Source organism: Vulpes lagopus, chromosome X, assembly GCF_018345385.1.
Source record: "Vulpes lagopus strain Blue_001 chromosome X, ASM1834538v1, whole genome shotgun sequence".
NCBI classification, from domain to species: Eukaryota; Metazoa; Chordata; class Mammalia; order Carnivora; family Canidae; genus Vulpes; species Vulpes lagopus.
Genome location: NC_054848.1, coordinates 61,738,264 through 61,749,702, shown reverse-complemented (window position 1 = coordinate 61,749,702; position 11,439 = coordinate 61,738,264). Strand labels below are relative to the sequence as shown.

At 44.0% G+C, this 11,439-nt stretch overlaps 1 pseudogene; it reads left to right on the top strand.

Annotated features, from left to right (window-relative positions):
- The first annotated feature begins 266 nt into the window (after positions 1-266).
- On the top strand, positions 267-1,636 carry LOC121482556 (annotated as a pseudogene).
- Positions 1,637-11,439: the final 9,803 nt, after the last annotated feature.

Genomic DNA, 11,439 nt, shown 5'->3' with positions numbered 1-11,439 from the left:
GGGGTAGCCATCCTTGTATCAGATAAACTAATATATTTTGTCAGTAAAATCAATCTGTTAATTAATTAAGGAAAGAATTGGTTTCTCAATGAACAGTGTCACAATTCTGTTAAGATTGACAGTTGACAGATTGACCCAACTTTAGGGAAAACATTTGGATACTTATTTCCAACACAAAAATAGCAAAAAGAGTATTAACGTAGTTCAGGATCAGAAGAAACATTAAAGTTGTAGTGTGTGAAATTGCATAGTAGATGATTCTTAAAATGTGGAGGGAGGCCCCGGAACCTGCGTCGCCAGCCTCGGGCCCTCGGGCGGCGGGCATAGTGGCCCGGCAGGCCGCCAGGTCCAAGGCGTCTCCCTCCCACCACAAGATCGCCTTCCCTGTCCTGGACATCCTGGACCCGCAGGATTCACGAACGCTGCGCTACCGGCCGTGCGCCCTGCTCCCCGGGAAGCCAAGAGAAGTTTGGCAGAGGCCGAAGCGGGGAAGGACGACTCATGGGACTGAGCAGGGGACTCAGCTAGGCAGCGGGAGACCTCTGATGCTGCTGACCGTGGCTCCGGCGAGGCGTCCCCCTTGGAAGGCTTGGAGGACTAGGAGGCGGAGGACGAGGAAGAGGAAGCCGAGGACGCAGGTGCGCGGCGGCCGCAAGAGCGGGCTGAGCGCCTGCAGGTGGACCCGGCGTGCTCCCCGAGTTCTGGGTGGTGGCGCTGGAAGCGGCGGAGCGTGGCCCCCGCGGGCTCGCCGGCTCGCGGGCTCCCCGGGCTCGCCCGGCTCCCCGCGGCCCCGGCGCTGGCGGCCGAGCCCTGCTGCGCCCAGCCGAGGCGCGCGCCCCGCCTTCACCTACAAGCAGCTGGTGGCCCTGGAGAACAAGTTCCGGTGCCGCACTACCGGTTGGTGTGAGAGCGCCTGAACCTCGCGCTGTCGCTCAGCCTCACTGAGACGCAGGTCCCAATCTGGTTCCAGAAGCGGAGGACCAAGTGGAAGAAGCAGAAGCCCAGCGCCGATTTTACTTTTCTGAGAAGACCGCCTGGCCCGCCGCGCTGCCCTTGCAGACTTTCCCCTCCTCCTCGGCGCCCGACGTCCTCTTTCTGGCGGCCAGCTCCTTCCACCGAGGCCGCAGCCACTGGGGGCCCCTTTGCATCCTTCCTCGGGCCCTCCTACCTGACCCCTTTCTTTGCCCCACACCTACGAACCTGGCGCCTCTCGGGGGTCCACCGAGTGGGAACTCAGGAGTCATTGGCGTGGTCAACCGGCTCCCGGTTCCACCAAGGTGCGCCCACGCGCAGGGACCGCCCCCTCGGGGTGAGCGGCTGTCTGCGTGCACCTTCCCTCCGGGCTGTCGGGAGGCGCCAGCAGGGGGCACGGCCGCCTGCCCACTATGGCCTTTTCTCCCCTCGACTCCCCCCGTCCCCCGCCAGAATCCACGCGGTCCACAGAGGGGTTCAAGGAGGGTCCCGACAACAAGGCTGTCTTCTGTGCTTCCCGCTTCTGCACCTGGCTCTTCTCTTTCGCTCAGGCTCCATTCAGCTCAAGGGTCTGGGTGTCCGGAGCAGGGCTGCTGCAGCTGCTGCGGGGATGGAGATTCCGGGGAGCCAGGACATCCTCCTGCCCGCCTGTCGCTCACACTAGAATGGAATCTTCTTCCAACATTTTAGCTCAATCGGAGGGTAAGCAGCCTCCCCCCTTCCGAAGCGATGGTTTCCCTTTTCATACTCGTTGTTTGGCCCAAACCCAGCGATTCCTTCCAGATACTGAATGAGCTGTGTCCGCGAACACACACTGCCACTGTGAAATGGACTATTTTTAAATGCACAAAACTGCACATTTTTAGATTTTCATTTAAGATTGGGACATGAGCGCAATTCTTGTTCCAAACAGATTGCACACAGCCTGTTCCTGAGAGAATAGGTATTTTACTTTTCTGAGAAGACCAGAAGTTTCTTTTTGATTTAATAATAAATTTATTTTTTATTGGTGTTCAATTTGTCAACATACAGAACAAAACCCAGTGCTCATACCGTCAAGTGCCCCCCTTACTCCCCGTCACCCACTCAACCCAACCCCCCACCTCCCCTTCCACCACCCCTAGTTAGGAGTCTTTATGTTCTTTCTCCCTATATTAGATAACTAAATCTTACCCTGAAGACTGTAGAGAGAGATGAAGAGGGACACTATATCATACTTAAAGGATCTATCTATCCAAGAAGAGGACTTAACAATCATCAATATACATGCCCCAAATGTGCCAAAATATGAATGAATTAATAACCAAAGTTAAGACATATTTAGATAATAATACACTTATACTTGGTGACATCAATCTAGCGCATTCTACACTTGATAGGTCTTCTAAGCACAACATCTCCAAAGAAACAAGAGCTTTAAATGATACACTGGACCAGATGGATTTCACAGATACCTACAGAACTTTACACCCAAACTCAACTGAATACACATTCTTCTCAAGTGCACATGGAATGTTCTCCAGAATAGACCACATACTGGGTCACAAACCAGGTCTTAACCAATACCAAAAGATTGGGATCGTCCCTTGCATATTCCAGACCATAATGCCTTGAAATTAGAACTAAATCACAACAAGAATTTGGAAGGATTTCAAACACGTGGAGGTTAAGGACCATCCCGCTAAAAGATGAAAGGGTCAATGAGGAAATTAAGAAAGAATTAAAAAGATTCATGGAAACTAATGAGAATGAAGATACAACCATTCAAAATATTTGGGATACAGCAAAAGCAGTCCTGAGGGGGAAATACGTTGCAATGCAAGCATCCATCCAAAAACTGGAAAGAACTCAATACAAAAGCTAACATTACACCTAAAGGATCTGGAGAAAAAAACAGCAAACACATCCTACACCCAGCAGGACAAGAGAGTTAATAAAGATTCGAGGAGAACTCAATGAAATAGAGACCAGAAGAACTATGGAACAGATCAACAAAACCAGGAGTTGGTTCCTCGAAAAAATTAGTAAGATAGATAAACCATTAGCCAGCCTTATTAAAAAGAAGAGCGAGAAGAGTCAAATTAATAAACTCGTGAATGAGAAAGGAGAGATCACTGCCAACACCAAGGAAATACAAATGATTTTAAAAACATATGAGCAGCTATAGGCCAATAAATTAGGCAATCTAGAAGAAATGGACGCATTTCTGGAAAACCTTAAACTACCAAAACTGGAACTGGAAGAAATAGAAAACCTGAACAGGCCAAAAACCAGGGAGGAAATTGAAGCAGTCATCAAAAACCTCCCAAGACACAAAAGTCCAGGGCCAGATGGCTTCCCAGGGGAATTCTATCAAATGTTTAAAGAAGAAACCATACCTATTCCACTAAAGCTGTTTGGAAAGATAGAAAGAGATGGAGTACTTCCATCCTCGTTTTATGAGGCCAGCATCAACTTAATTCCAAAACCAGACAAAGACCCCACCAAAAAGGAGAATTATATACCAATATCCCTGATGAACATGGATGCAAAAATTCTCAATTAGATACTAGACAATAGGATCCAACAGTACATTAAGAAAATTATTCATCATGACCAAGTAGGATTTATCCCTGGGATGCAAGGCTTGTCAACACTCGTAAAACCATCAATGTGATTCATCATATCAGCAAGAGAAAAAACAAGAACCATATGATCCTCTCAATAGATGCAGAGAAGGCATTTGACAAAATACAGCATCCATTCCTGATCAAAACTCTTCAGAGTGTAGGGATAGAGGGAACATTCTTCAACATCTTAAAAGCCATCTACGAAAAGCCCACAGCAAATATTATTCTCAATGGGGAAACACTGGGAGCCTTTCCCCTAAGATCAGGAACAAGACAGGGTTGTCCAATCTCACATCTGCTATTCAAAATAGTACTTGACGTCTTAGCCTCAGCAATCATGCAACAAAAAGCAATAAAAGCATTCAAAATGGCAAAGAAGAAGTCAAACTCTCCCTCTTCACCGATAACATGATACTGTACATAGAAAATCCAAAAGACTCCACCCCAAGATTGCAAGAACTCTTACAGCAATTCAGCAATGTGCAGGATACGAAATCAATACCCAGAAATCAGTGGCATTTTAATACACTAACAATGCGCCTGAAGAAAGAGAAATTAAGGAGTCCATCGCATTTACAATTGCACCCAAAAGCATCAGAAACCTAGGAATAAACCTAACCAAAGAGGTAATGGTTTTATTCCTTAAAAAATACAGAACACTCCTGAAAGAAATTGAGGAAGATGCAAAAATATGGAAAAATATTCCATGCTCATGGATTGAAAGGTTAATATTGTGAAAATCTCTTTGCTACTGAGGGCAATTTCTATGTTCAATGCAATCCCTACCAAAATACCATGGACGTTCTTCAGAGTTGGGACAAATCATCTTAAGATTTGTGTAGAATCAGAAAAGACCCTGAATAACCCATTGAATATTGAAAAACAAAACCAGTGCCAGGGACCTCAAAATGCCGGATTTCAAGTTGTACTACAAAGCTCTGATCATCCAGACAGTGTGGTACTGGCACAAAAACAGACAAATATATCAGTGTATCAGAATAGATAACCCAGAAATGGGCCCTCAACTCATTGGCCAACTAATATTCGACAAAGCAGGAAAGACTTTCCACTGGAAAAAGGACAGCATCTTCCAAAAATGGTGCCATGAAAATTGGACAGCCACATTCAGAAGAATGAAATTAAACCATTCTCTTACACCATGTACAAATATAAACTCAAAATGGATGAAAGATCTAAATGTGAGACAAGAATCCATCAAAATCTTAGAGGAGAACACAGGCAACATTTTTTTTAACCTGGCCACAGCAATTTCTTGCAAGATACATCTATGGAGTCATGGGAAACAAAAGCAAAAATGAGTTATTAGGACTTATCCAAGATAAAAACTTCTGCACAGCAAATGAAACAGTCAACAAATCTAAAAGACAACCTACAGAATGGGAGAAGATACTTGCAAATGACATATCAGATAAGGGGCTAGTATCCAAGATCTATAAAAAACTTATTAAACTCAACACCCAAGAAGCAAACAATCCAATCATGAAATGGGCAGAAGACGTGAACAGAAATTTCACCAAAGAAAACATACACACGGCCACCAAGCACATGAAAATATGTTCCATATCACTTGCCATCAGGGAGATACAAATCAAAACTACAATGAGATACCACCACACACCAGTGATAATTTTCAAAATTAACAAGACAGGAAACAAAAATTGTTGGAGAGGATATGGAGAAAGGGGTACCCTCTTGCATTGTTGGTGAAAATATGAACTGGTACAGCCACTGCAATACTGGCTGGTGGTTCCTCAAAGAGTTAAAAATAGAGCTACCCTATGTCCCAGCAATTGGACCGCTGGGGACTTACCCCAAATATACAGATGCAGTAAAGATGCGAGACACCTGCACCCCAATGCACCTGTACCAGCAATGTCCACAATAGCCAAACTGCGGAAGGAGCCTCGGTGTTCATCAAAAAATGAATGGATAAAGAAGATGTGGTCTATGTATAAATGGAATATTACTCAGCCATTAGAAATGATGAATACCCACCTTTTGCCTTGACATGGATGGATCTGGAGGGTATTATGCTGAGTGAAGTAAGTCAATCAGAGAAGGGCAAACTTTGTATAGTTTCACTCATACAGGGAATATAAAAATAGTGACATGGATTATATGGGAAAGAAGAGAAATCGAGTTGGAGAAATCAGAGAGGGTGATAGAACATGAGAGACTCCTAACTCTGGGAAAGGAACAAGGGCTAGTGTTAGGGGAGGTTGGTGGGGGGTGGGGTGACTGGTTAATGGGCACTGAGGGGGACACTTGACTGGTTGAGCACTGGGTGTGTTATGTTTTGTCAAATTGACCTGCAATAAAAAATACAATAAAATTATCATACAGATAGAAATAAACCATAAAATCTTGTGATGAACATTTATAGATTTTGCTCTCTTTTTATTTTTATTTCTACTTTTTAAAATTTAAATTCAAATGAGTTAATATACAGTGTAATATTAGTTTCAGATGTACTATTTAGTGATTCAACACTTACATGCCACATCCAGTGCTGATCACAACTTTACTCCATAACCCCCACCACCTTTTAAAACCAAACCACCATCCACCTCCCCTCCAGTAATTCGTTTCTTTTTTCCTCTATAGTTAAGAGTCTGTTTCTTGGTTTTCCTCTTTCCCCCTCTATATTCATATGTTTTGTCCCTTAAATTCCACATATAAGTGAAATCTTACAGTATTTATCTTTCTCTGACTGACTGATGTCACTTAACATAATACTCTCTAGCTCCACCATGTCATTGCAAATGGCAAGATTTCATTCATTTTAATGGCTAATATTCCGCATATATGGAATACTACACACACACACACACACACACACACACACACACACACATCTCACATCTTCTTTATCCATCCATCAGTCCATGGACATTTGGGCTATTCCCATAAGTTGGCTATTGTGCTATGTTGATCACCCTGCTATAAACATCAGGGTGCATGTATCTCCTTGAATTAATATATTTGTAGGATAGCTCTATTTTTAACTTTTTGAGTAACCTCTGTACTGTTTTCCAGACAAGCTACACCGGTTTGCATTCCCACCAGCAGTTTAAGAGTAGTCCCCTTGTTCTGCAACTTCGTCAACACCTGTTGTTTCTTGTGGTGTTGGTTTAGCCATTCTGACAGGTGTGAGGTGATATCTCATTGTAGATTTGGATTGTATTCCACTTATGATGAGTGATGTTAGTATCTTTTTAGGTGTCTATTGGCCATCTGTATGAATTTGCTTTCTTGACAACTTTCATATCTACCATACAGTAGTGTAAACTGTAGTCATCATTTTGTACATTACATTTCTACTCTCTATTTATCTTATAAATGGAAATTCGTGCCTTTTAACCAGGTTATCATACATGGCAGGATTTCTTTATTTTTATGGCTGAATTATAATATTTATAATTAATATAATATATAATTTCGCAACTTCTCTATTTGTCTGTCAAAGGACACAGGCTATTTCCATCTCTTGGCTATTGTAAATAATGGCTGCTATAAACAATGGAGTGAAGATCTATCCCTAATATAGTGATTTTATTTCCTTTGCCTATATTCCCTGAAGTGGAATTTCTGGATCATATTGTAGCTCTATTTTTAAGTTTTTTGAGGAAAATTCATATTGTTTCCCATAGTGTTTGTGCCAGTTTACAATTTCATCAATAATGCGTAAGGGTGGAGGAGGGGCAAGATGGTGGAACAGTAGGGTCCCCAAATCACCTGTCCCCACCAAATTACCTAGATAACCTTCAAATCATCCTGAAAATCTACGAATTCGGCCTGAGATTTAAAAAGAGACCAGCTGGAATGCTACAGTGAGAAGAGTTCGCGCTTCTATCAAGGTAGGAAGACGGGGGAAAAAGAAATAAAGAAACAAAAGGCCTCCAAGGGGGAGGGGCCCCGCGAGGAGCCGGGGTAAGGCCAGGGCGAGTGTCCGCAGGACAGGAAAGCCCCGTCCCGGAGGAGCAGGAGCTGCACCAATCTTCAGGGGCGAAAAGGCGCCCGCAGGGAGTTAGAGCAGGACCCAGGAGGGCGGGGATGCCCTCAGGCTCCCTGGACACTAACAGATACCTGCTCCCTAGAGGGCTGCAGCGCGCACTCATTGACCCGGGAGCAGCTCGGAGGGGCTTTCCAGGAATGCGTCCATTTCTTCTAGATTTCCTAATTTATTGGCGTACAGCTGTTCATAATATGTTTTTAACATCGTTTGTATTTCCTTGGTGTTGGTACTGATCTCTCTTTTCTCATTCATGATTTTATTAATTTGAGTCTTCTCTCTCTTCTTTTTAAAAAGGCTGGCTAATGGTTTATCTATCTTATTTATTCTTTCAAAGAACCAACTCCTGGTTTTTTTGATCTGTTCCACACTTCTTCTGGTCTCGATTTCGTTGAGTTCTTTTTTTTTTAATTTTTTAATTTCTTTTTAATTTTTTATTTATTTTTTTATTTACGATAGTCACAGAGAGAGAGAGAGAGAGGCAGAGACACAGGCAGACGGAGAAGCAGGCTCCATGCACCGGGAGCCCGATGTGGGATTCGATCCCGGGTCTCCAGGATCGCGCCCTGGGCCAAAGGCAGGTGCCAAACTGCTGCGCCACCCAGGGATCCCCCTCGATTTCGTTGAGTTCTGTTCAAATCTTTATTAACTCTCTTCTGCTGGGTGTAGGATCTATTTGCTGGTTTTTGTTTTGTTTTGTTTTGTTTTGTTTTGTTTTTTTAGCTCCTTTATGTGTAAGGTTAGCTTTTTATTTGAGTTCTTTCCAGTTTTTGGATGGATGATTGTATTGCGATGTATTTCCCCCTTAGGACTGCTTTTGGTGCATCCCAAAGATTTTGAACGGTTGTATCTTCAATCTCATTAGTTTCCATGAATCTTCTTAATTTTTCCTTAATTTCCTGGTTGACCCTTTCATCTTTTAGCAAAATGGTCCTTAACCTCCACGTGTTTGGAGTCCTTCCAAACTTCTTCTTGTGATTTCGTTCTAATTTCAAGGCATTATGGTCTGAGAATATGCAGGGGTCGTTCCCAATCTTTTCGTATTGGTTAAGACCTGATTTGTGACCCAGTATGTGGTCTATTCTGGAGAAAGTTCCATGTGCACTTGAGAAGAATGTGTATTCAGTTGAGTTTAGATGTAAAGTTCTGTAGATATCTGTGAAATCCATCTGGTCCAGTGTATCATTTAAAGCTCTCGTTTCTTTGGAGATGTTGTGTTTAGAAGACCTACAAGTGTAGAAAGCGCTAGATTGAAGTCATCAAGTCTAAGTGTATTATTATCTAAGTTGTCTTCACTTTGGTTATTAATTGACTGATATATTTGGCAGCTCCCACATGCAAGGCATATATATTGGGGATTGTTAAGTCCTCTTGTTGGATAGATCCTTTAAGTATGATATTGCTTCCCTCTTCATCTCTCACTACAGTCTTCGGGGTAAACTTTATTTTATCTGATATAAGAATGGCTACCCCTGCTTTCTTTTGAGGACCATTTGAATGGTAATAAATGGTTCTCCAACCTTTTATTTTCAGGCTATAGGTGTCCTTCTGTCTAAAATGAGTCTCTTGTAGACAGCAAATAGATGGGTCCTGCTTTTCTATCCAGTCTGAAACCCTGCGCCTTTTGATGGGGTCATTAAGCCCGTTCACGTTCAGAGTTACTATTGAAAGATATGAGTTTAGTGTCATCATGTTATCTATTCAGTCCCTGTTTTTGTGGATTGTTCCATTGGACTTCTTCTTAAAGGTTAATTTTCAGAGTCCCCCTTAATATTTCTTGCAGGTCTGGTTTTGGGGTCACGTATTCTTTCAGTTCCTGCCTGTCTTGGAAGCTCTTTATCTCTCCTTCCATTCTGAAGGAGAGCCTTGCTGGATAAAGTATTCTTGGTTGCATGTTCTTCTCATTTAGGAACGTGAATATATCCTGCCAGCCCTTTCTGGCCTGCCAGGTCTCTGTGGAGAGGTCTGCTGTTATCCTAATACTCCTCCCAATAAAAGTCAGGGATCTCTTGTCTCTTGCTGCTTTAAGGATCTTCTCCTTATCTTTGGAATTTGCTATCTTAACTATTAAATGTCGAGATGTTGAACGGTTTTTATTGATTTTAGGGGGGGATCTATCTATTTTCTGGATCTGAATACCTGTTTCCCTTCCCAGATTAGGAAAGTTTTCAGCTAGGATTTGTTCAAATACATATTCTGGACCTCTGTCCTTTTCGGCGCCCTCAGGAACCCCAATTAAACGTAGGTTTTTCTTCCTCAGGCTGTCACTTATTTCCCTTAATCTATCCTCATGGTCTTTTAATTGTTTGTCACTTTTTCCCTCAGTTTCCCTCTTTGCCTTCAACTTGTCTTCTATGTCACTCACTCGTTCTTTCACCTCATTAACCCTTGTCATTAGGACTTCTAGTTTGGATTGCATCTCATTCAATTGATTTTTAATTTCTGCCTGTTGAGATCTAAATTCTGCAGTCATGAAGTCTCTTGAGTCCTTTATGCTTTTTTCTAGATCCACCAATAGCTTTATAATAGTGCTTCTGAATTGGCTTTCTGACATTGAATTGTAATCCAGATTTTGTAACTTTGTGGGAGAGAGGATTGTTTCTGATTCTTTCTTTTGAGGTGAAATTTTCCTTCTAGTCATTTTGCTCAGTTCAGAGTGGCCAAAACAAGTTGTATTGGGAATAGGAGAAAAAGAGAGGAGAGAAAGAAGGAAAGAAAAGAGAAAAAGAAAAAAAGAAAAAAGGAAGAAAAAAAGAAAAAAAGAGAAGAAAAAGAAAGAATAAAAGGGTGGGGGAAGCAGACAGAAATCAAAAAGCAAAAAAAAAAAAAACAACAACCATAAAACAAAACAAAACAAACAAACAAACAAACAAAAACCACGGGGGGTGTCTTCTCATTCTGTATACTGTAAGTCCCTTGACTTCCCCTGGAACTTGTCCGTCTAGCTGGTGTTCTGGGGGAGAGGCTTGTTGTGTTGATTTTCAGGTGTTAGCACTTGGGGGAGCTGCTCTGCCCCCTGCCTGGTGCAGGGCTCAGTGGGGGTTGTTTTCCCCGTGAGGCCCCAGGAGGAACAACCACAGTGGCGAGGCCAGCTCTGGAGCCCTTGATTTAGCTCCTGCAGTAACTACGGAGCTCTCTGTTTGCAGGGGCCTGGATGCTCCGGGGGCGGGTCTGCTGACCTGCTCAGCTCAGGGCAGGAGCGTCCTGGCTGTCCTGGGCCCTCCTGGCCTCTGCCTGTCCCGGGGGGAGGTCAAATCCTGGGCTGTGTCCCAGCACCCGGTGCTCCTGGGCTTGCGCTGTTGGATTCATGCTCCCCGCAGAGCTGCCCCCTCTCCGCGGAGCCGCCGCCCGAGCCCCTCCGAGCTGCTCCCGGGTTCAGCCTTGCGTACGCTGTAGCTCTTTAGGGAGCTCGGCGCACTCTCCCCGGGGCGCAGGTGCTCTGTTAGTGTCCCAGGGAGCCTGAGGGCATCCCCGCCCTCTTGCAATCCTGCTCTATCTCCCTGTGAGCCCCTTTCTGTCCGGGAAGATTGGTGCAGCTCCTGCTTCTCCGGGTCGGGGCTCTCCTGTCCTGGGGGAACTCGCCCCGGCCTTAGCCCAGCTCCTGGCGGGACCCTCCGCCTTGGATGACTTTTATTTCTTTATTTCTTTTTTCCCCCATCTTCCTACCTTGATAGAGCCGCGAACTCTTCTCACTGTAGCATTCCAGCTGTTCTCTCTTTAAATCTCAGGCCGAATTCGTTGATTTTCAGGATGACTTGAAGGTTATCTAGGTAATTTGGTCGGGACAGGTGACTTGGGGACCCTACTCTTTCGCCATCTTGCCCC